At 43.8% G+C, this 25,946-nt stretch overlaps 1 protein-coding gene and 1 pseudogene across 2 annotated transcripts in view; one reads left to right on the forward strand and one right to left on the reverse strand.

Moving 5' to 3' along the window:
* The window catches only part of GALNT16 (polypeptide N-acetylgalactosaminyltransferase 16), an 88,821-nt gene that overhangs the window by 40,768 nt on the left and 22,107 nt on the right, over nucleotides 1-25,946 (reverse strand). The window lies entirely within an intron of this gene.
* On the forward strand, nucleotides 10,587-11,077 carry LOC308253522 (NTF2-related export protein 2-like; annotated as a pseudogene). The gene has a single exon. The product of its transcript is annotated as an NTF2-related export protein 2-like (transcript).

Genomic DNA, 25,946 nt, shown 5'->3' on the forward strand with positions numbered 1-25,946 from the left:
TCCAAGGCCGTTATTATAGGGATCACCAGCCTGGGCTTTGAAATCTGACAGCCCTGGAATAGAACGCCAATGCTCACTGCTCTTACCCTTTCTGAGCAGGCTTCTTCACCTGGAAAAATGGGGATTCCTGGGAGGATTAAAGAAGAGAATGTAGACAATGTGCTTGGCACAGTATCCGGCACATACATTGTAATTTTATTGTTAGCTCGCTTGCCTTTTGCCAGTGGTTCTCAACCTTGGCTGCACATTAGAATCATTTGGGAAGATTTTAAAAATCCTGATGCCCAGGCCTTTCCCAGGACCGATTAAATCAGAATCTCTGGAGGTGGGACACATGCTCCAGGAGTTCTTACAGCTCTCCAGGCGGCTCCACTGTGTTACCAAGGCTGAGCTGCTGCCAGTCATGGGCTGGTGAAATCACAGGACCAAGAACCAGGAGGGTCCTTGGAACCCATCTCCCCTGATCCCCTTCCCAAGGACCCTCACCTTGAGTCTGCTGTTTGGCCTCTATTTGTACTGACCCAGAGCTACACCCTTAGCAGAGCTGACTGCAACTCAGCTAGTTTCCGTGGCTGCTATGGAAACCACCACCTTGCACCACCCATGCCCACAGGCTCAGGGAGCTCTAGTTTAATTACATACTCGGCAGCACAAGGAAGGGGCTGCTGGAAGCTCACCTGGGGCTCCCAGTTACATTTCCCCCATGACCTGACTGTTCCAGGAGCACTGATGACTCCACAGTTTTATGACACAAGTGGTCTCACTAGGAAAGAGGGGATACACTGCCCATTCCCTTAGGGATCTCAGCCAAACAGGGTCCTCTATTCAAGGCTGGGACAGGCATCAGACCTACCATTCCAGATGGTCTCTGCTCAGATCCAGGGTCCAGGTCGAAACACGCTCCCCAGGTCTCATTTCCTATGTTCTTCCCAACCCAGAGGAAACCTCGGGACAGAGGGACTTAAGGGTGGTTCACCCTAGAGAATGTGTGGTGTGACAGCTCAGTTTCTACCTGTTTATCGGTTTACCCAGCTGGAGTGGAGCATTCCTCGGTCTGTGAAGGGTACCTGAACCCTGCCTTTCCCTCCCAACCATACCTCTGAAGAGCATGATGAAGACTTAGGCCTTTTCTACAGAAATGAGCCGGTGCTGACTGCTTGCTGAGGATCTGCGATGAGCTGGGGCTTCGCTAGGTGCTTATTTCTGACTCCCAACAGCCCTGCCAAATAGATGCTCTTATTCTCATTTTCCAGGGGTGAAAACCGAGGCTTGGAGAAGTTAAACAACATGCCTAAGGTCACACAACTGCTGAGGGGCTGGGCTAGGACTAGAATTGAGGCTGTCTGGCTGCAGAGCCTAAGCACAAAGCTTCCTCTGTGTGCCTCAAACGACTCCTGGACCCAGATGTGCCTGGCGCCTCCCTTCCAATTCTGGGTCCCTTGGCTCCAAAGGAAGCTGGACACTGATGCCCAGAACACAAGCAGGTCCTGACAAGTGCAGCCTGGAGGCTGCCTCCCTCCTGGGCTCAGGGTCAGAGCATCAGTTCATGGCTCAGATGGGGACTTGCCCAGTGCTGTCATCTCCTGGCCTGACACGGGCATGGAAACTTCTCTGCTATGGCGAGGGTGCTATGGAAAAAGTGAAAAGTACAAGAGTTTGTATTACTCAGACCAAAAAGCAAACAACCACATTTCCTTGGGTCAGCTCAGGGACACCCTCAGGGTCCTGATGACTTTTGTTGCAATCATAGCAAAAGGGGGAGACAAAGCTGATGCCTGTTTAGGTTCCTGTCTGTTTGATGGCACCAACCCCCCAAACTAAAGTGCCATGCTCTGCAGCTGCGAGAAAGGAAACCAGTGGCATAAACTGCTGAGGCAGGGCAACCCCAAGGCTCCCTGGGCCCCAACAACACCCTCCTGGCCAACATATGGCGCAGGTCACCGCCCGTTCTGCTCTAGTCACACAAGTGTAATATGTCAACGTTTATACGCTAGCATGGCACCTCAGGTGTTTCATTTCAGAGTCTACTGAACTTGAACCTGCCAGATATTAACTGGAAAAATAAAAAGAATAATAGGCCTTATAACACACAGAACACATACTGTATGATTATTTCAAGGGTGGCGACAGCCTCCTGCTTCACCCACTGAGGTCGGGACCAGCTGGGCCAGGATCAAATCCAACCCATTAGAACTCAGCAAGACCCTGATCATGGGCTAGGCATCTCAGTTTATAACACTTTTTAGAACAAAGAATAGTAGCTGAGCCTGGCCGGTGTTGAGGGGTTGAGCGTCCACCTATGAACCAGGAGGTCACGGGTTCGATTACCGATCAGGGAACATGCCTGGGTTGCTGGCTCAATCCCCAGTGCGGGGAGTGCAGGAGGCAGCCGATCAATGATTCTCTCTCATTATTGATGTTTCTATTGCTCTCTCTCTCTCTCTCTCTCCCTTCCTCTCTGAAATCAATAAAAATATATTTTAAAAAAAGAATAGTAGCTGATGCAGTACATTATTATCATTGTGGGTCAATTGTAGAAGTACATTTCCTATGGTTCATGACTAATAATTAAACAGATTCTATCTACCAATAGGAGAAAGCATAACAGAGGCTGACTTTTAAAATCAGATTAAGCAAAAAAGAAAAAGGAGGAGGGGTAGGGGAATTGAGAAATAGCAGCCTGCCTTCTGAGTGGTTTTCTTTGAGGGCCACCTCTGGGGCAGGTACAACTTGTCCTTCAAGAGGGACCATGCCTCTGGACTGGCACCTCTCCCTGCAGCCCAGCATTTTATTTAGGTACAGCACAAAAACTGGTCATAAAACCTGGAGACAGGAATAATACTAATATTTTAATGGACAGAGCCTTTTGATGACTTCTGGGATGTACCAAAGATGCAGTTTCATTCAATGAGAAATCAGAGACACAAGTCACCTAATCACGGTGTATCACAGGTGCACGTGCTGGGACCAATGGAAACTTGGAGTTAGGCACCACATTCACTGCATTCACAGTTTTTGCACAGTGCACTGAACCATAACTGTTAATGAGCAACAACACAATGACTGTCATGTTTGTAGGATAATGTAAACAAACCACTTATTATATATGTTCTTCATATATTCTCAGTGATATAAAGATATGTCCTCCCTGACTTCATCTACAAACTCAGTGTAATCCTTATCAAATAACAACCCTGTTGCGGGTGAGGGAGGGTTCCACTGGAAGAGTTTGAATGTGAGCGAATAATCAGGGAAAAATCTGAAAACATAAAAAAGATGATCGCTGAGGGCTCTTCCACCTTGAACATTAAGTGATCTGTAACAACACCCATTCACTCCATCAGTCTTCAGCACCCACTTACTGCAGATTATGGAGGACCTCTGAGAGCTTTGTCCTATGTGACCTACCAGTGTGCTTAGCACACAGTAGGTGCTCAGCAGTGTCACATCAAGCGGTTGTGTACATTGTGCTCCAGAGACCCTGGTTCCCCAGGAACTGAAGGGAGAGGTCGGCAGCTCTGATTGTCATAAAAATGGTACTTGCTCCCTCTGGGGTCTTGAGGTTTGCACAGGAGGTAAGAATACAAAGGATCTCTCTAGCATGGGAAGCTGCAGAAAGCAGGGTAACCTGGGAGCCCCACTGGCGGCTCCTGCCAAGTGCCTGAGCTAGGCAGATGGGCACGCTAGATTTGGGAGGGACAGAAATGGATGTTTCACTGTGATTAAAGAGTCCTTTGTGGGAATGACATTATTGTGGGTTAATGGTGGATAGTGGTTTTCTTTCTTGACTAATATCTTTGAATATTACATTAAATTGTTTTTAAGCCACTAGAATGGTTATTAAATTAGTACCCTTTTGGAAAATATTCTGGCAGTACATTTCTAGTGCTATATTTTTTGGCCCACGGCCTTTTCTGTTTTATTCTGTCCATTATCTTCCCCTAACCATGGTAGACTGCCAACTGGGCCCCAAATCTCCCATATACCCAGAAGAATTAAATTTAACCTTTGGAAGGGGAGTGACATGTGTAAATATGTCACTCATTTAGGGTTCCTATTTTAATCTTATAACTAATTATAGACAATTATTAGGCATAAAGATGTTTGTAACAGTCTTATTTATAAGACTGGAAATTTGAAGACAATCAAAATGTCAAGAGTAGGGAAATAAATAAGTAAATTATGTTCTGTGAACTGAAAAGACTATATGGCAATCATTTACAATAATTGATATAGGCTGTGGGGAAATAAATACACTCTTATGCATTCTTACAGGGAGCATAACCTGGTATAAATCTTTTAGAGGTAAATTTACCAGTATGTATCAAGAGTCTGAAAAAGATGTGTACCTATGATTCAATTTTAGAAACCTGTCCTAAGGAAATGATTAAAAATGGGTTCCATTTACAGTAGCAAAAGATTGTGGAGGAAAAAACCCCTAGATTTCCAGTAATAGGAAATCAGGTCAATGAATTATGGTACACCCCTTCAACAGAACACATTGCAACTATTTAAAAAGACATAGAAATGTATTCTGTTAAACAAAGAAAGATGTTCACCATCCACAGTTCAGTGAAAAAAGGCAGGCTACAAATTAATATGTGCATTGTGATTCCATTTTTGTTTATCTGGATGTTCTGATTTGTCTTAATGAATAATTATTAGCTGTGAAATCAAGAAAAAAAATAACATTAACCATAGTAGCTATGAAAGCTCTGTAGCAGCACAGAAAAATGCTTGCTCAATAATGGGAGGAAAGAGCAGGATGAAAATTGCATATGCTCTGTGATTGCAGATATGTAAAAATTATGGACTGTGACAAGAAAGGCACACTGAAAAATAAAAACAGCGATTTGTTAGGATGGAGAGATTACGGGTGATTTTCCAACCTTTCAGTTATTACGATGTTGATGTCATTTTTATTTTTTTAAGTGGGAAAAAGAAGCCCTTTGAGACTTTTCCTCTCTAGCCTCTCCCCTCCTTGGAACAGTCGTCTTTATGGAACACAGGCTGCTTACTAAAAAGAATGCCTGACAGTGAGCCTGCCTCTTTACAGCTTATTTCTACTTCTTGGTGAGATCTGTCACTGTGACCTCTTCTCCTTTGACTGTCCCACACACTTCTACCCTGTCTTATCAGCCCTGACCCTTGACCCCAAGCACCCGGATGGTGTTAGGCTAACCAGCCCCTTTTGGCCACCCTGAGCCCCACCCATCAAACTTGCCAGCCTTGAAGCTTAATATCTCAGGGTCTCACCAGGGCAGCAAGCCAAGCCAACATAAACCACTAGTAATGGATTGATGCATATTTGACCCCTCCCAAAACAGGCACTCATATACACAGCTCTTGGGAGTATGTTCCTTTGTGGAAAACAAATTGGCAAATAAATCAAAAGCCTTTAAGATGTTTACAACCTTTGGTCTAGCAATTATAATTCTAGGATGTTATAAAATAACTAGAGGCCCAATGCACGAAATTCGTGCAAGGGGCTCGGCCCTCACAGCCATGTGGCTTGTCTTGGCCCGAGGCAACCGCAGCCAGCTGCTGCCTCGGCCCTCACAGCCCCAGCTTCATCAGGAAGGTCGTCCAGAAGGACGTCTGGTCTAATTAGCATATTACACTTTTATTATTATTTTTTTAAAATATATTTTATTGATTTTTTACAGAGAGGAAGGGAGAGGGATAGAGAGTTAGAAACATCGATGAGAGAGAAACATCGATCAGCTGCCTCCTGCACACTCCCTACTGGGTATGTGCCTGCAAGCAAGGTACATGCCCTTGATCGGAATTGAACCTGGGACCTTTGAGTCCGCAGGCCAGCGCTCTATCCATTGAGCCAAACGGTTAGGGCTACACTTTTATTATTATAGATAAGTATATGAAGATGTGGGTACAAAGATATACCACTCCAATTTTTTATACCAGTAAAACATTGGAAACAATCTAAATGTCCAACAATGGAAGCTTGGTTAGATAAACTATATAGCACATCATAAGGTGGCCACGTAAAATAGAGGCTACCCAGTTAAATTAGAATTTCAGATAAAGAACAAATACGTTTTTTTAGGATAACTATGTCCCAAATACTGCATGGGATATACTTATTCTAAATAAAACCTGTTCTTTGCTTATCTAAAATTCACATTGGAAGATAGTTGTACTAAAAAAATTATTGTTTATCTGAAATTCTAATTTACCTGGACATCTTATATTTTTATTTGCTAAATTTGGTCACCCTACACATCTAATAATAGAATACAGCCATTAAAACTCATGTTTTGAGACAGTGCCCTTGCGATCCTGGATCTGTCTCTTGCTTCAACAGTGTTTGGATGGAACAGACCCAAGAAGGGACACTCCTTCTTCCAGCCTTTGGCCACTCTCCTGCGTCTTATCCAGTCACCACCTTCAGAACCACTGCCAAGACCAGCCAACACACCACTTTTTTTTCTACCTTAATTCCTTATTGCCAAACAACCATGAGCTCCCAAAATGGTCAGAATTATTCCATCGATGTGGAGGCTGAGTCAACCGCCTGGCCAACCTGCATCTGTGGGCCTCCCACACCTACCTCTCTCTGGGCTTCTAGTTCCACAGCCACGATGTGGCTCTGTGGGGGGGGTGGGGGGGAAGGGGGGCCACTTCTTCCACAAGTTGGCGGAGAAGAAGCACGAGGGTGCTGAGCATCTCTTAAAGTGGCAAAACCAGCATGGTGGCCACATTCTCTTCCAGGACGTGCTGAAGCCTCCCCAAGGTGAGTGGGGCAAAACTCAGGATGCCATGGCAGCCCCCTTGGCCTTGGAGAGGCACCTGAACCAGGCCCTTTGGAGCTGCAGGCCCTGGGTTCTACCATGCAGACCCTCAGCTCTGTGACTTCCTGGAGAACCACTTTCTGGATGAGGCGGTGAAACTCATCAAGAAGATGGGCCACCACGTGACTAACACCCACAGGCTGGCAGCCCCCAGGCTGGGCTGGGCGAGTATCTCTTCGAAAGGCTCACCGTCAAGCACGACTAGGAGCCTTTGGAGCCCAGAGGCCTTTCAGAGGCCCCTCTGCATCCCCAGGTGCCTGGCTTTTACCTGAGCCTCTTCCTGGAACTCCTAGCCATTCTTTTAACCACCCTGAAGCCCTCTCCCATGCGTTGGACCAAATGAAACAATAAAGCTTTTTGCAGCAAAACCAAACAACAACAAAACCTTATGTTTTGAAAGCAGTGGCTTTCAAATTGTGTTTCTTCTCTCTCTGTACTCTAGCTAGAACTTCTCATCTTTCATTTATTTTATATTTTATTCTTCTACATAAGATTTGGTTGAAATCACATAAAACAGTAAAAAAGAATTTTAGGAAACAACAATAAGAGACAGTGCTCATAAAATAATATGTAGATAAAAATCAGTATAATTCTAGGTTTGCATGTACACATGTATATGGAGAGAGAATGAGAGACAGGCAGATACCAGACATTCTGAAAAAAACTAAAAACAAACAAATAAACAAACAGTCATTACCTCTGGGTGTTGGGATTGTAGATGAATTTTAGAAGATTTCCTGAAGACCTTTTCAGATTTTCTGCTATGAACTAAATGCATTTACATTTTGAAAATAATTACTATCCTATCTAATAAGGAGGGAACATGCTAACTGACCCTCACACTGTCGCAAAGATGGCGGCACCCACGGCCAATAAGGAGGGAATATGATAATTGACTGCCCCGACTTCAAAGATGGCAGTGCCCACAGCCACAAGATGGTGGTGCCCAGTCCCCTCAGCCCCGCTGGGGTCCCCCAGTCCCCTCAGGCCTCCAGCCCCCCAAGTCTGCCTGAGGCTCAGGTAACCAGGGTTGGCCGAGGCTTGCGCTGCTGGCAGTGGCAGCAGCAGAGGTGCGATGGGGCGTCGCCTTCCCCTGATCGCCAGGTCACCTCCTGCCCCTGAGGGCTCCCGGACTGTGAGAGGGGGCAGGCCGAGCTGAGGGAACCCCCAACCCCAGTGCATGAATTTTCATGTACTGGGCCTCTAGTTATAAATATTCCCTCTCAGATGACATTAATGCCTTAACATCATTAAGCCTTCATACCTATGATTCTTAAATCTGGAAGCTATGATCTCTTTGGAGATCTGATGCAATCTCTGTGTCCTCATCCCAGGTGTATTCACACAAAAGTTTGTACACAGTTTCCCCTAGCATCTCTTATTAAGATCCCCTCCCTAAAAAAAAAAAAAAAAAAAAAAAAAAGATCCCCTCCCTAGATTCTAGAATGCCATTTCTTTACTTTGCCTGCTTTTGAAGTAGCTACTTACTCTGTTCCTGTGGCAGTGGTTCTTAACCTTTTTGGGGTGGAGGTGAACAGTGGTCACACATCTACTCTGAGACCCCGTTAAAAGCAGCACCCATAAACCCACACGCGCTGTAGGCGGTTGAGGAGGTTCACACACTCCCAGAGGTCCGCTCTTGGGCTCCAGGTTCAGAACCCCTGGTGCAATCCCAAGCCTTTGGCACTCACTGGAGCCCTGACTTGGCTAATTCCCTTTAGGACCAAGCTGATTAAATATAGATTTTGAAAAAAGGGACAAAGCCAGGGATAGAATCTAGCTCAGCATTTCCAGGGCACTGCCACACAGCAAGCACTTCTAAAGTAGTGTGTGTGTGTGTGTGTGTGTGTGTGTGTGTGTGTGTGTGCAAGAGAAAATGATACCAAGGAAGAATTTATTTATTTCTTGTTAGGAAGAATTTCTTGCACACAGAGTACTGCTGAAAAGCATTAGAGTTGGGAGGGTTCCACCAACAGGAAAAAGATCCAGAAGGGAAATCCAAAGTAAGGGAAATCCAAAGTAGGGGAAATCCTTATTTTGTATGATGCCTTGAGATGGCTGAATGGGGCAGGGAGGCGGTGATGGGGTGGAATACAGGAGTACTGTGCCAACTCCAAACTGGCTGTCCACTCCCTTTAATAGCTCTCTCAAACATTTGTACCATGAACCAATCTCATTTATCTGCCTGAGAACCATGCAGGGGCCAATTGACAAGGTGAGGGAGACTGCTGAGAGCCTGGGAGGACGGCCTCACGGAGGGCTTAGCAATTTGGCAGTAGCTAGAGGAATGTTAAATGTGCACGCCCTCCTATCCAGCAACTCTACCTCTTGGTATCTCTTACAAACAAACAAACAAACAAACAAACAAACAAAAAAACAGCTTACCTACATACTAAAAGAGGCATATACTAGTACAGGGTGTTTTTTGCAGCATGTTAACCAACACAAATTTATCTCTGATCCATTTTACATTTTAAACCAACACATAATCACCAAACTCTATGACCATAATATAATTTAGACTTTACTTTGGGCGATGGGTGCATGATGCAGTGTGCAGATGATATTTTACTGAGTTGTCCACTAGAAACCTGAATGGTTTTGCAAACCAAAGTCACCCCAATAAATTCTATTACAAATATGCATTTGCATTTATTTTCCAAGGGGAAACCACAACAATATTCTGCATAGGGAAAGTTCTAAGCTCAGGCCAATGCTGCCTTTGTCTTTTTCTGCTATGTACTCACAGGATCACAAGGCCAGTAGGTGCCTAAAAGAGCCTTTGAGCAGTGGCAGGCACGGGGCCTTCCAAACTCCTGGAAGACTAACAGGGATGCCATTCTGGTGGGAACAACTCTCGTTTTCTCTCTCTTTGCTTTCATCTTAACAAAAAAGATTTTAAAAGTTCATGTGGAAGAACAAACATCAGAAAAGAGCCCTGCCTCTCTCTAGTCCCTCTGCTCCCCAACCCCAGAAAGAAAGCAAAAAACAATGGGAGAGACTTGCCTTGCCAATTATTAAAACTCTTAGAAGCCCGGTTGGTATGGCTCAACATTTGAGCATTGACCCAGGAACCAGGAGGTCGCCGGTTCGATTCCCGGTCAGGGCACATGCCCAGGTTGCGGGCTTGATCCCCAGTGGGGCCATGCAGAAGGCAGCCAATCGATGACTTTCTCTCTCATCGATGTTTCTATCACTCTCTTCCTTTCCCGTCTTCTCTCTCTAAAAATCAATAAGCCAAAACCGGTTTGGCTCAGTGGATAGAGCGTCAGCCTGCGGACTGAAAGGTCCCAGGTTCGATTCCGGTCAAGGGCATGTACCTTGGTTGCGGGCACATCCCCAGTGGGAGGTGTGCAAGAGGCAGCTGATCGATGTTTCTCTCTCATCGATGTTTCTGACTATCTATCCCTCTTCCTTCTTCTCTGTAAAAAACCAATAAAAAATATATTTAAAAAAAAATAAAATAAAAATCAATAAAAATATTTTTAAAAAAATAAAATAAAACTCTTAGAAGAGCCAAGTTCGGGAACAGAGAAGGTACTCGGAGAAAGGTACAAGGCAAAAGGAAAGATAACCGTGGGGTGTTAAAAAAAGGTTAAAAGTATGAGAAGATTTGGAAAAGTCTGGAGTCAGGGAGACAGCAGGGTATTAAGGAAGGAGTGACCGTGACCTTTATTCTGAGGAGCCACAAGCCAGCCTCCCACATGAGGGAGCCGGACACATGAGGAAGCAGTGACACCACCACCTCCTCCACAGGCTGCTTTGGGCTTCCCGATGGCCATGGCTGTGGATTCTAAAACTTATGCAGACCAGGCATGTAGAGCTGCCGAGGAACTGGTCAATATTTACTATGAGATAATGGACAAAAGAAGACGGCACTGACCCGGCTGTATCTGGACAGGGCCACTTTAATATGGAATGGAAATGTTGTTACAGGGCTGGAAGCCTTAACTGATTTTTTTTGAGGTGTGACCTTCTACTGAATTGCAGATTAATGTGTTAGATTGCCAACCAGTTCATGAGCAAGCTACCCCGGCCCAGAGTATATAGCTCTTGTTGTGACCAGTGGAGCTGTGAGGCTTGATGGAAACAGACAGCCCTCCTTCAATCAGAACCTCCTGCTGACTGCTCGGGCTGCTCCTGACAACACTGTGTGCAAGACTGCAAGGGACTGCTTCCGTTTTCAAGAGTGGGCAAACGTAGCTAACGGGGGCAAAAGTCCATTCTCCTTTGGTCCAGTAGTTTCAGCAATACAGTTTATGTGAATTAATTCATTCCATTGTGGTTTTAATTCCTAGCAGCACCTTTTCTAGCAGCTGCTAGTTTGGGCTCTTGCCCTTAAGAGCTTTAATGCTAGTTTTTTATATGCCATATATACATTTCACTAATGACATTTTTAAAAATATGTTTTTATTTATTTCAGAGAGGAATGGAGAGAGAAAGAGAGAGAGAGAGAGAGAGAGAGAGAGAGAGAGAGAGAAACATCAATAATGAGAGAGAATCATTGATCGGCTGCCTCTTGGGAATCGAGCCCACACCTGGGCATGTGCCCTTGACCATAATCGAACCTGGGACCCTTCAGTCCACAGGGCGACGGTCTATCCACTGGGCCAAACCAGCTAGGGCACTAATGACATTCTTATAGTAATATTATAAACACATGATCTCTGTACTAGCATACTTCACTGTGAGCCCAGCCTATTGCAAAAATGAAATCCTTTTTATTAAAGCACATTTCTATTGATTTCAGAGAGGAAGGGAGATGGAGAGAGAGAGAGAGAAACATCAATGATGAGAAAAAAACCACTGATCAGCTGCCTCCTACACTCCGCCCCCCCCCCCCCCCCCCGCACTGGGGATTGAGCCCACAAGCTGGACATGTGCCCTGACTGGGAATCGAATCCTGACCTCCTGGTTCATAGATCGATTTTCAACCACTGAGCCATGCCGGCTGGGCAAAAATGAAATCCTTTCATAATACTATCTATAGGATGCCTGCACAACATAACTCTCTGAGAGGAAGTGGAGCTTTTTTTTTTTTTTTTTTTTTTTTTTGGTTAGGTTAATTTTGTAGTAGAACACATATCTATTTTCAGTAAACACTGGTAATACTAGTGCAGTTTTGGTATAAGGCTTTTCCAAATCAATTCAATGAAAATACTTCTACTCTGACATATCAAAATCATAGGTAGAGATGTTCAGTGGTCTTTTTTCATGTTACCTAATGTTTTCTATGTTGACATGTTCTTATGAAGTGAATTAATCTACTTGAGAGGTATAACATGTTCTTAGTTGATACCTGAGTATTGGACATACTCAGTGACTTAAAAGCAAAACTTGTTAAAAAGATTTTTCTTGGCGGCTCCAGGTTTAAAACTTTAGGTGATGCATGGTAGTGGGACTAATAGCTTTAATGGGAGAATAGGGAGTGAGAAATAACAAGGTTGCCCTAGCCAGTTTGGCTCAGTGGATAGAGTGTCGGCATGTGGACCAAAGGGTCCCGGGTTTGATTCTAGTCAAGGGCATGTACCTCAGTTGCAGACTCCTCCCTGGCCCAGGCCTTGGTCAGGGCTTGTGCAGTAGGCAACCAATCGGTGTGTTTTTCTCACATCAATGTTTCTCTCTGCCTTTCCGTCTTTCTTCCACTCTCCCTGAAAATCAATGGGAAATATCCTCAGGTGAGGAGAAGGAAGGAAGGAAGGAAGGAAGGAAGGAAGGGAGGGAGGGAGGGAGGAAGGAAGGAAGGAAGGAAGGAAGGAAGGAAGGAAGGAAGGAAGGGAGGAAGGAAGGAAGGAAGGGAGGAAGGGAGGAAGGACAAGGTTGGCCGGAAGTTAGGAGAGTTGGCCAAATGGTAAATTTTTGGTACTTGTTAAGATAATAAGTATCATTGCCAAATGGTCGTATCACTTTTGTTTTAAAGATTATTTTTAAGGTTTTTCCAGTTCACCTCAGACTTATCACTAATATATGTCTCAATTTATTTAAGAACTTATGGAGGTGAAATGTCAGCAATAAACCTGACCCTGCAGCAGGGTCTGCCAGGAAAGCTGGAAACAAAGCCATTGCTCTCTGTTTGGGACACCCTTAACTACTACTACTTCTTCTTTTTTTTGTTACTCCTCACCCGAGGATATTTTTCCATTGATTTTTTTAGAGAGAGAGAGGGAGGGAGGAGGGATATCGGGAGAGAGGGAAAGAGAGAAACATCAATGTGAGAGAGACATCGACTGGCTGCCTCCCACACATGCCCCAACCGGAGCTGGAGATCAAACCCAATGGGGATTAAACCTGCAGCTGAGGTATGTTCCCTTGACCAGGAATTGAACCTGCAACCCTTCTGTCTGCAGGCCAAAGCTCTAACCACTGAGCAACTCAGCCGGGGTGGGATACCCTTAACTTCTAAGTCTTCCATGTGAACTTCAGGCAAAAGTCTCCTCTGTGTTATCCACTCTCAGAGTCAGTGATTTCTTTCCTGTGTTTTACACTGTGAACTACATTGTCTTTTTTACTCATTAACTTAGAAATTATTTAATTTTATGGTTTGTTCTTTTATATGACATTGTGAGCAAATAGATTTGTTTTAAAACATGTTCTAGCTATGTGGTTAAGACTTTGTCTTTTTAACAAAAAAAAACAGAGAGCAGTAGATCTTCACTAGCCCATAAACTTCAAAAGAACAAATTGATTCATTTTATGTCTCAACATCTAAAGGGAAAGAAATATAGTTTTGGTTTTTGGTTAAACTTTAAATGTATTTTCACTCCTGAATTTGTTGTTTTACTATTTTTAAGCTAGATGTACCAACTTTGTACATTGCAGCTCAAAGTTAATATTTCTTTTTAAAAAATATTACTTTTATTTTTATCTTTTTTTAATTTAAATTCTTTATTGTTTAAAGTATTACATACGTTTCCTCTCCCCCCCCCCACATTGACCTCTCTCCAGGCCACTCCCACCCCTAGCACATGCCCTCACCCCCCTACTGTCTGTGTCCATTGGTTATGCTTATATGCATGCATACAAGTAATTTCTTACCACTGTATTTGAAAACCAGTAATTCATTTACTTTTCCCCCAAACAACACATTACATTTCTGATATATTAACAAAATGGAATTTAATAGGAGAAGGGGTGGAATTGGAATTTAAACCACTCCTACTTATAGTACTAAATCGAAACTTATACTTTATTCAAAATGAACTGATTCTGATTTTGGATTGGCTTTTTAAAAACCACAGCTTTAACGGCCACAGCCAGAGTGCCCAATACTGCCGTTCCTTCGTGGAGAGCAGGCCCAGTAAAGCTGCATATAATTGGCAATAAGTAACTTGAGCGGTTGTATACTATTCATGAATTGAATGTTTTAAGACTTGTGTATGAACTGGTTTTTCCAAATGCTGTGTAATTTTTAAATGGCTAGAACTACTCTTCTATGAATTAGACTATATTTTTGATATGCACATATTTCTGTAACTTGACAAAAAATTTGTCTTGACAAGTTTTCTAAACCAGCAAGAACAACACGAATTCTAAAGCCACTATACTAAAAAACAATATGGTACTGGCTGAGCATAAGATAAACGGATCAGTGGGACAGAATATAATCTAGAAATAATGCATACAAGAACACAGTATATGATAAATTGGCATTCTAATTTTGTGAGAAAAAGTAGTTTGGCATAAATAGTGTTGGCATAACTGGCTATTTATATGGAATAAAGCAAAATTAGGCTCTCACTTCATGACAGATACTAAAGTAAATCCCATAGTAATTTAAAGTATAAATATAAAAATCAATAAAAATATTATAATAAACCTTAGCAGAATAACCAGTGAGGAAGACCCTTAAAGAGGGTGGGAAGTACATAGCTATTAAGAAAAAAGTAGACTGGATTATCCAAAAATTAAGAATTTTCCTATGGCAGAAATACTATTAACAAATTCAAAAGACAAATGATATATCATTTAATACCTCAATATTTATACCATGTTTGACAAATAAAAGGTTAATCCCTTACTTTGCCAACACCATGATCTTGGGACTTCCAGCCTCCAGAACTATGCAAATTAAAACTCTGTTGTTTGAGAAAAAAAAAAAAAAAAAGGTTAATCCCTGAAGTATGTGAAGACTCCCTCAAACTGATATGAAAAAGACAAACAATCCAAATAATAAATGGGCAAAGGATATGGATGGTTCATTAAAGAGGAGATGCAAATTGCCAAAGAACATACCAAACAAGTGACAAGTAGAAAATGAAAATAAAGGAAGATGCCATTTTCATCTATTGGATGGGCAAAAATGAAGAAAGAATAATGATCTCCATAGCCGGTGAGGATACAGGAAACACAGCAGAGGTATTCGTTTCCACCACCTTGGAAACCAACCTGGCAAGGTAAGTTCAAATTTAAGATATACAGAGTTTTCATCAGAAATCCCAGTTTGGAAGCTTACGCGACAGAACTAAAAGCATGAGTATGTAAAGTCCTACATATAATAGTTTGTTTAACATTGTGTGTGTTGGCAAACACTTGAGACGCCCTGAATGTCCGTTAGACAAACTGTGGTAGGGCCATTCTACTGAAGGAGGTTGATCTAAGCACACTGTCCTGGAGAGATGTCCCCAATATTTAAGGGAAAAAGCAAGTTGAGGAATCATTTGTAAGGTACAATTCCATTTTCTGTGTAAAGAGAGGGCAAAGGAGAGAGAGCTGGCTGTGTATGTATATATGCATTTCTATGCTCATAGAAAAAAGAATAGGAAATTACACGGCAGGCTGTTAATGCTTAGCTCAGGGAGATGGGATTGGAGAGGGGTGGGAAGAAGGGGCAGGAAGAGAGAGTTTTAACTCTTTCTTTAGAAATTATTTTTCTATACTATTGCACTCGTAAAAACAGGCATGTGCTGCTTTTGTGACTTGTAAAAATCTAATAATCTTTTTAAAAGAACGTGGCTTTCATTCTCGGTTCTGCCCTCAGGTTAGTTGGCCTTCTCAGAGGTGGGCCAATGCCCTTGGCCTCTGCCACTGGGCAGTTCAGAGACTCCACATTGAACCAGTGCCCTTCCTCCACCTCCAGCTCCTACCACCCACCAACAGCCTAGTCCTCGGCCCTCTTCCCTGGGCCCCAATCGGACTCGCAAGCCCTTCAAAAGTCAGTGAAACCCAGAAGGTCATGTCTAAGGCCAACCCACCCCACTCTCCCTCCAGCTCCACAGTGGATGCTGTGAAAATCCTACAGATGCTTCAATGGCCACTCCCCCAATCTACCTGCAAAGCTTCTCCTGCAAGCTTCACACATCATGCAGGGCTCTGGGGGGGCAAAAGCAAGAACAGTTTTCCCAGAGGCGAGAGGATGTCACCTCGCTCCCCGGGAAAACAGCAGCTCTTGGAGGTGGCCCTGGCAGCAACAGCATCACCAACAGCCCTGAGCCCAGGGACAGCAAGGGTGAGAATGGCTTCCTTCCAGTTCTGACTCCCGTCAGGGTTCCCCGTTCTGAGTCTGCATGCTTGTATGAGTCCGTGGTTGCACTGTATATGTGTGCATGGGCCTGTCTATAAGTAGCATGGGTGTGCTCATGTATGTACGTGGGTATGCTTGTGTGTACTGGGACATACATATATATATGTGTGTGTGGTGTGCTTGTGTTGTGTGTGGCACATGCACTAATGCTTTAAATATAAAAGCTCCTCAGGAAGGCAGAGGGGTTCACCCCCAAGGCTGTAGATTTGCTTATTTTGGCATTGACTTGTGTGTATGTGTAAATTTCTGAATCATCTGTGGCAAATGGCAGCACCATACGAAATGTCCGTCCCTGAAAGCGGCGACTAAGAGACTGGGAAAAGAGAAGTCCAGCTGAGGCAGGAAAGCGGCCACTAGGGGACTGAGACAAGAGAAGTCCATCTGGATGTTCATCCCTTCATCTTGCCTCTGGGGCTGTTTGCATTCTTTCATCACCAGACATAGCTCCCTCAGACTCTGATCCATGGCCACCTTGGTGTCTTAAGAGGAGACAGAGAAGGAGTCCAGAGAACGTCCCTCTGGCACCACCTTCCACCACCCCAACCCCTACCTGACAGCCGCACACTGAAGCTGGAGGTGCTCAGCAGGCAGCCCTGGGGCGCCTGGAGGTAAGGGCGGGAGGAAAGGATGGAGAGTGGGGGCAGTTGCTCCAGGCCTGGGTGGTGGGAAGGGAGAAGCTGCTCGCCTGCCCTCATTCTCAGTCCCCAAATCTATTGGAAGAAAGGATCAGTCTCTGCTTCTCAAAGGCGAGCCTGTGAACCTCAAGGATATGAGGTAATCCATCCAGGGATAGGCACAGACATGAGATAATCACTGTGCATCTTCCTTTTGTTCAAAGATTGGGGAGACAGGACATTATTTTTCCATTAAACAAGAGGCAGGCAAACTTCTCATGCATCTTTAAACAAAACAAGAGACCCCCACAGCTTTGTGGGGCCTCAGGCCTCCACCCCAGACCTTGGGAGGGATATATTCCCTCTCTTCAGTAAGGTGGGGCGGGGGGGGAGGGCTCTGGGGACAGACAGGGTGCATTCTGGGGTGTCAGTGGTGAGGGTAGTAAGTGACAGGGCTGCAGACCCTGGCAGGGCCTCCAAGGGACCTGGCCCAAGAGTTGACTCAACATGCTTTTTAGAAACTCTACAAAGCTGAAGTGAGCCTCAGGTTCTGGCAGGCAGCCAGACTGGGTCTGAATAACTTCACCCAGCCTCAACGTCTGCCCCTGAAACATGGGGACAATGACAGAACCTCCTCCACAAGGGCTTTCTGAGAATTCCATGAGCTGATTCCTACAAAGCACAGTGACGGGCACTCCCCAGATCCCAGATCTCTCACATCAGTGTTTCTTTCTCTCTCCATTGGCTGAAGCCTTTGCTGCAAGAGCATCACAGTTCCACTTCTCCCTCTGCATCCATCCCTCATGCCCAGTGAACCTGCTGCATGCAAGTCTCTGGCTCAGAGCCTGTTTCCCAGGGACCTAAGAGTCTAGGTGAGCTCCCTTAGGGAGCGATTGAAGAGAGAACGAACAAGAAGACCAAGTCCTGAGTCAGGCCTGGGCCCTCCAAAGTGTCAGCATCAGGGAAGAGGAAGCCCCAGTACAGAGAATGGCTGTCACCTCTGGTCTCTCAGAAACCAAGAGGGACAAGAAAAAGAGAGAGTGACTGACAGCGTCAAAAATAGCTTATAGGGTCCTAGCTGGTGTGGCTTGGTTGGTAGGAGCATCGTCCCATACACTGAAAGGTAGGTTGTGGATTTGATTCCCGGTCAAGACACATACATGGGTTGCAGGTTTGATCCCTGGTCCCGGGACAGGGGTGCACGGGAGGCAACAGATTGATGTTTCTCACATCAATGTTTCTCTCTCTCTCTCTCTCTCTCCATTCCCCTCTCTTTAAAAATCAATGAAAATGTCCTTGGGTGAGGATTCAAAAGAAAAAGTAGCTCGTAGAAAAGAAGGATGAGGACTGGGAGGTAACAAGGGGATCTAGTCCCATGGAGGTCATTGGTGACCTTGACAAGAGCATTGAAGAGAAACGATAGGGACAAAAACCTGCTTGGAGTGGATCGAGAAAGAATGGAAGGAGAGACGCAGCACAGCAAGCACAAACAACTCTCTCCAGGACTTTGGCGATTTTAACTATAGCACAGAGACACAGAAACAGCATGCCGCTTCCCCAGGCCACCACACGCAACGTTAACGGGTCCCCAGGGGTGGACACTCACCCTGCGCACCTCAATCTCGACCTCACACAGACTTTCTAATACCTCGTCCAGATTTTCCAGTTGTTTTCAGAGGGAGGGCTGCTCTGATACACCAAAGCTAGAGGCAGAAGTGCAAGGCCGTGGCTTTGGGTGATGTCAAGAGCTGAGCCTCAGCATCTCTGAGGACACAGGATGGTGCTCTCATCCCCAGAGATAAACCTCTGCAGGACAAAAGCCTCCAGCCTCCTCAGTCACACCCTCTGTCCGTACCACAGCGCCATAGAACGTACCCAATTCAGCCTCTACCAGATCTTCCCACTGGGCCCCGAAATTTGGCTTATTAATTTGTCTTCTGCCACAAGGACTGCTTACTCACAAGAGCTGTTGCCACGGCAACCAAACAGCCAACCTGCTGTTCTAGCTAACAAGTCATGAGCCTCCTGCTGCTACTTGGCTTGGCTAAACCCGGGGGAGGTACCCCCAAAGTCTGAGAGGCTGGAACATGGTGGAGGGATGTGGGAGGTGAGAGAGGGGAACAGGAGGGCATTCGTGACGGCAGAGTGTAGCGTTTCTGCACTTGTTTTGTAATTCCGCAACAGGTTGGGGCTGGGAGAGCTGCAAAATGACTCCTGCCAGAGGGGTCCCCACATCCTCTAGTGATGTTAGCCACTTCTCCGCAAACACATCCCTCACTCCCTCCACTCCTCTCCTGTTAGCAGGAGGGGGAGGCCCTCCAGGGACAGAGAGGAGGCCACACATCACCAGAAAATCCTGCAAATGCAGCTGATGGACCTGAGACAGCCCCCCCTCCCGCCCCCACCAGACAGAGTGGTCCCTCTGGAGCTGGTGTTGGTGAGCCCTAAAGTTGCTCTTGAGGGACTATAACCCCTGTGTCCTCCTGACTCTTTCCCAGAATGGGGTTATTTCTTTGAACCAGTCCTGAATGTCTTTAATCTGAGGTGTATTTTAGTGACCAGGGGTTCTGAAGTCACACAGATAAGAATTCCAGCCTTGGCTCCTTCGCTTGCTACCTGTTTAACTTTAGGCAAACTACTTAATCTCTCTAAGCCTCAGTTTCTTTAGCTGTGAAATGGGAAGAGGATAGCACCAATATCACCAATTATTTCAAGGAATAACTGAGATTGAGTCAAGTGTGCAACACACAGCGCCTGCCACACAGCAAGCTCACAGTACGCAGAGAGTATTATCATTATTATTGCTATTATCATCACCGTGAACGATGATTATGTTGATTAACAGACCTAGAGGTCAAAGACGTAAGTGAGAGACTTTAAAGAACTGAAGAAGAGCCTCGCTCCGTTGGTTGAGTGTGGTCCTGTGCACCAAAAGGTTGCTGGTTTGATTCCCGGTCAGCGCACACACCTGGGTTGCGGTTTGGTCCCTGTTTGGGGCCCGTACAGAAGGTAACCGATCAATGTTTCCCTCTCACAGCGATGTTTTCTCTCTCTCTCTCTCTCTCTCTCTCTCTCTCTCTCTCTCTCTCTCTCTCTCTCTCTCTCCCTTCCTCTTTCTCTAAAATCAGTAAAAACATATATTTTTTTAAAACTGAGAATGATGAAAGCAAACCTCAGCATAGTATATATGTTTAGTATCATTTTTGCTTTAAAGAATTAACAGTCAATATCTTTTAAAACATATATTTTTATTGATTTCAGAGAGGAAATGAGAAAGAGAGAAAGAAACATCAATGATGCCCTGGCCGGTTTGGCTCAGTGGATAGAGCGTCGGCCTGCGGACTCAAGGGTCCCAGGTTCGATTCCGGTCAAGGGCACATGCCTGGGCTGTGGGCTCGATCCCCAGTGCAGGGGCGTGCAGGAGGCAGCTGATCAATGATTCTCTCTCATCATTGATGTTTCTATCTCTCTCTCTCCCTCTCCCTTCCTCTCTGAAATCAATAAAAATATATTTAAAAAAAAAAACAAACATCAATGATGAGAGAGAATCAATGATCGACTGCCTCCTGCACCCATAACCCAGGCATGTGCCCTGACTGGGAATCAAACCATGACCTCTTGGTTCAGAGGTCGATGTTCAACCACTGAGCCACCGCGGCCGGGCAACAATGGATATCTTTAGATGATGGCACTATGGTTATTTTTCTTGTGTGTTTTTTCCCAAGTGTTTTGGACTGAATAGGTATAACCTCTGTAATAAATTTTTTTTCTAAGAGCATTTAACAAAAATAAATTTTTAAAGATTAGAAATGAGTATTAAAAATGAGCTACAGATTAAAAACCATTGAAAGGTATATTTTAAACAGGTAAATTGTATGGTATATGAATTATATCCCAAAAGGACTGTTAACAAAATGCTTTAAAAATGATTCAAGGTGTGTAGGGAATAACTCATTCAAAAATTCTTTACATAAAAATGTATAAACTAAAGCAAAATAAGAAGAGAAAGAAAGAAAATGAGGCAAGAACTAAAAAACAGAACTATTATGTAAAAGTTAAAAAGTTGAATGACTCATTCCATTGGTGAGGCGACAGAAACCAAATACTTGTGCATACTGCTGGTGGGATATAAATTGGTACAACTTCCAAAAAGAGAAAAATCAATGAAAATTACAAATGCTACCAAGGCAAATACTCTCTGACTCAGCAAGTCCTTTTTAGGAAATTTATCCTATAGGTATTCTACTGTGAGAGATGATGGACCACAGCATTGCCTATAATAGTAAAAAACAACAACTCTGAGAACAGCCCAAAAGTCCACCAGTAGGTGGCTGGTTGAATACGTTATGGTATATCCATACAGTGAAACAATATAAAGCTGTGAAAATAAAAATGAAAGAATAAGGAAAATGACAATCTTCTGATATGGGAAGACTTCTAAACTATATGATTAAGTGCAAAAAAATCGAGGAACAAAACAGGATATATAATAGATATGCTTACCCTTTAAGTAAAAGTGGGCAAAGACTATAGATTTATATTTCCTTACATATGCATTCTGGGAAAATACATAAAAATAAGAATAGCTCAATGGCACTGAATGAAAACTGAGCAGTTTCCAGAGTGAAACTTTTCACTGTATAACTTTTTAACTATTTGATCTTAAAATCTTATGAACAAACTGCCTATTAAAAATTAAATAAAACTTCATATGCTTAAAGGAAGAAGTTAAAGAGTAAAATGATATGATAGTTGGGAGGGGTCTGGATGAAACAGAAGGGTGGATGTTAATGTTAAATGTTGAAGCTGATCTGTGGGGATTCATGGTATGTTTGAAATTTTTCATAACAAGTTATTAAATATTTAAAAGGTCTTCATAATAGTCTAAGGATAGAAACAATCTACTAGGTCTATGGGTTAAAAAATTCGGATTTTGTAATCAAAGAAAACACAATAATCTCAAGAGAAACATCAAAAGTGCTTTATTCAAAGTAATGTCCATCGCTAGCTACACGTTTCCCCATCTTTCAGGTAATTTGTGGATACCGTCCCAATAGAACTTTCCTTGTTTTGAGTCAAACCATTCAAAGACCCAATTTTCCACTTCTTTGTATGTTTTGAAGTGCTGCTCAGAAAGTGCATGTGCCAACAATTGGAACAAGTGGTGATCTGAAGGAGCAAGGTCTGGTGAATACGGCAGGTTGGTTAATACTTCCTAGGCAAGATCTTTTAACGTGTCTTTAACTGGTTTTGAAGCGTGTGATGGTGCGTCACCATGAAGCAAAATTACTTTGCCGTGTCTTCTGGCACATTCTGGTCGTTGCATGATCAAAGTGTGGTTCAAATTGATTATTTTTTGTCGGTAGCGATCAGTATTAACGGTTCTACCTGGTTTTAGAAGCTCATAATACCTTCCTGATCCCACCAAACGCAGAGCATTGTCTTCTTTCTGAAGTGATTTGGCCTTGCAGTCGATGTTGATGGTTGACCTGGATCAACCCATGATTTTGTGCATTTTGGATTCTCAAAATATATCCACTTTTCATCACCAGTCACAATTCAATGCAAAAAAAGACTTTCTTTCGTGCCGTTGAAGCAACATTTTACTGATGACTTTTCGGTTTTCCATTTGTCTTTTGTTCAGTTGATGTGGCACCCATTTTCCTTCCTTTAAAAATTTTCCCATTGCTTGTAAACGATCAGAAATTGTTTGCTGAACAACGTTTAATTTTTCTGCAAGTTGTTTTTGAGTTTGACACACACCTTCATCCAATAATGCTTGTAATTGTTGGTCTTCAAACTTTTTCGGTTGACCTGGACATTCTTTGTCTTTCACATTGAAATCATCACTTTTAAAGTGTTTAAACCAGCATTCACAAGTATCTTGAGATGGAGCATGTTCACCATAAGCTTCCCGAAGTATTCAGCAGCACTTTTCTTCAAAATATAGTAATGAATTAAAACTTCCCGCAAATACTCTTTTTGGCAAGAAATTTGACATTTTTAAGTGTAAAAATATCTATGATGTGAACACCTTCAGCAAATTTGTCATATGAAGTTTTGAAGCTTGTTGTCATTACAAAACAAAATAGCATACATATCAAATCACATATATATCAACATATGTGTAATTCCATCTATTGAAAAAATCCGCATTATTAACCTAGTAATGCCTATCAACTGGCAAATGAATAAGGAAAATGAAGTCTCGCCATACAATTATTTATCAATAAACAGGAATAAACTACTGATACAAACTACAACAGGAATGAGCTTCAAAAACATCATGTGACGTGAAAGAAGCCAGACATGTGACCACACACTATATGATTCCATTTATATAAATGTCCAAAAAAGGCAAATCCATAGAAACAGAAAGTAGATTAGTGGTTGCCTAGGGCTGAGGGTGGGAAGAGGAAGTGACTAAACGGGCAGGGGGGTTATCTTTTGGGGATAATAGAAATGCTCTAAACTTGATTTATGGTGATGGCTCCACAACTATAAATTTAGTAAAAGCCACTGAATTGTACACTTGCAATGAGTGGATTTTATGGTGTGTAAATTATACTCAATAAAGTGGTTTATTTTAAAATAAGGGAATTGGCCCTAACCGGTTTGGCTCAGTGATAGAGCGTTGACCTGCAGATTGAAGGGTCCCAGGTTCGATTCCGGTCAAGGGCATGTACCTTGGTTGTGGGCACATCCCCAGTGGGGGGTGTGCAGGAGGCAGTTGATCGATGTTTCTCTCTCATCGATGTTTCTAACTCTCTATCCCTTTCCCTTCTCCTCTGTAAAAAATCAATAAAATATATTTTAAAAATAAAAATAGCCAAAACCGGTTTGGCTCAGTGGATAGAGCGTAGGCCTGCGGACTGAAGGGTCCCAGGTTCGATTCTGGTCAGGGGCATGTACCTTGGTTGCGGGCACATCCCCAGTGGGAGGTGTGCAGGAGGCAGCTGGTCGATGTTTCTCTCTCATAGATGTTTCTAACTCTCTATCCCTCTCCCTTCCTCTCTGTAAAAAATCAATAAAATATATTAAAAATAAATAAATAAATAAATAAATAAAAATAAAAATAAGGGAATTGGGGCTACTAAGAGGTGATAGTGGGTCCTAGCATTAGACTCACTAGCTGAAAAAGTCAGCTCTCCCAGTTTAGCTAGGCAAGCTATGTTACCTTCCAATGTCCTAATCCGTAAAGTAGGTCTGTAATAATTAATGCTTACTGTATTGCCAGGCATTGTTCCAAGTTCTTCACCTATAGTAAGCCTCACAACGCTTCTATGGTGCGGGCTACCTCATTGCACAAATGAGGAAACTGGACACAGAGAGGTTAAGTGACTTGCCCATGGTCACACAGGTCACACACCTCGCAAGCAGCAGAACAGGCAGTCTGATTTTAAGGGCCAAGTGCTTAACCACTGCATGGCACTGCCTCCCAAAGACACCACCTAACTAAGGTTATTATGAGAACAAAATAAAAACAATTCATACAAAGTACTAAAAAAAAAAAAAAAAAAAATGCTAGCCAGGGAAGAAACCACTGTCTAATAGATAAATGGCTTGGGTTTGTCTAATTGTATTTGGAAATGTTTGGAGAGTATAAAAAGCCAAGCCCGTTTAAGGTATAGTCTGTCAGAAAGGAAAGTGGCAAACCTACAGAGTAGCCATAAAGAAATCCCTTTTATGACCTCGATTCCAATAATTACAGGTTGTTGTTGTTCCTTGTGATTAAGCCCCTATCCCAGTGGTCGGCAAACTCATTAGTCAACAGAGCGGCAAACTGCGGCTCGGGAGCCAGTTTGCCAACCACTGGTCTAGACTTTAAGGGATGGAGAGAGGAGAGAAAAGTCAACACAATTCTTCATGTGTACTTAAGTGCCTGGGTTTCTTTGCAAGACAGTGGGACAATAAGCTGAGTTTAGAGCCCAGGCTTTGGAGCAAGATAGAATGTGGATTAATCATGGCTCCTCTACTGATCTGGCCATCAGATCAATGACAGGATACTTCACTTCTGTTACGTCTCAGCTTCCTCATCTGTAAAATGGGTTGCAGAAAATGGTACCAGCTTGAGGGGTGTAAGGATTACATACTATAATATGTGTACAGTGATCAGCATGTAATTAGGGCTTAATAAATAGATGTGATTGTCCTCTATCTAACCTTCTTGTTGCCTACAGATGCATTTCTCATTGCAGACCATTAAGGAAGTATTGCACTTTGTTGAGGACAATTAACCAAACGTCTTGTGCTCCCAGCACTATGCGCCAACTCTCTACATTGGGACAAAGCTGCCTCGTGGACCAACCCTGTCCTTACTCTGGAGGGACTATGCGAACTGCAGCCACTGTCCCCAAAGGCATCTGCCAGCCTCTCCACAGGGCGCCTGCAAACCAAATGGGAGACGGGGAGCCAACCTCACTAGACTAAAGAGCAAAGGCTGATGGGCTTTAGGTAGATTTGTGAGTTTGGTAGAAGAAATATTATTATAGGGAGGCTGGAGTAATTTTCCATCTCCCCAGAGTGCAGAGAAAGAACAGCTGGGTCTAGGTTGGGGCGGGAGGCTGGCTGAGTTCAGCATAAGGACTTCCTGCCCTGGCCAGTGTGGCTCAGTTGGTTGGGCATTGTCCTATGCACCAAAAAGTTTCCAGTTCGATTCCTGGTCAGGGCACTCAGACACGCTCCCCAGCTCTGGGCTGCTGCTCCCACTCCCTGCCCTGCCTGCCTTGGCTCTGGCCTCCTCTCCCAGGAGGAACAGGGCCCAACACAGGCAACACCACTAAGCAGCTGACCTACCTTTTTCCCTCCATCCCAGGACAGAGATCATAATGGGAAACAAAGAGGTCTGGGTAGGGCTAAGAGCACTAAATTAAGAATGAGACAACCTGGGGGGTGGGGGGATCCCAGCTCTGCCACTATTAGCTGTGTAGTGCTGGACAAGTTACTCAACCTCTCTGTGCCCCAGTACCTATCCCACAGGGATGTTGGGGAGAAGAAAGT

The sequence above is a fragment of the Plecotus auritus genome (assembly GCF_963455305.1).
Source record: "Plecotus auritus genome assembly, chromosome: 1".
In the NCBI taxonomy this organism is placed as follows: Eukaryota; Metazoa; Chordata; class Mammalia; order Chiroptera; family Vespertilionidae; genus Plecotus; species Plecotus auritus.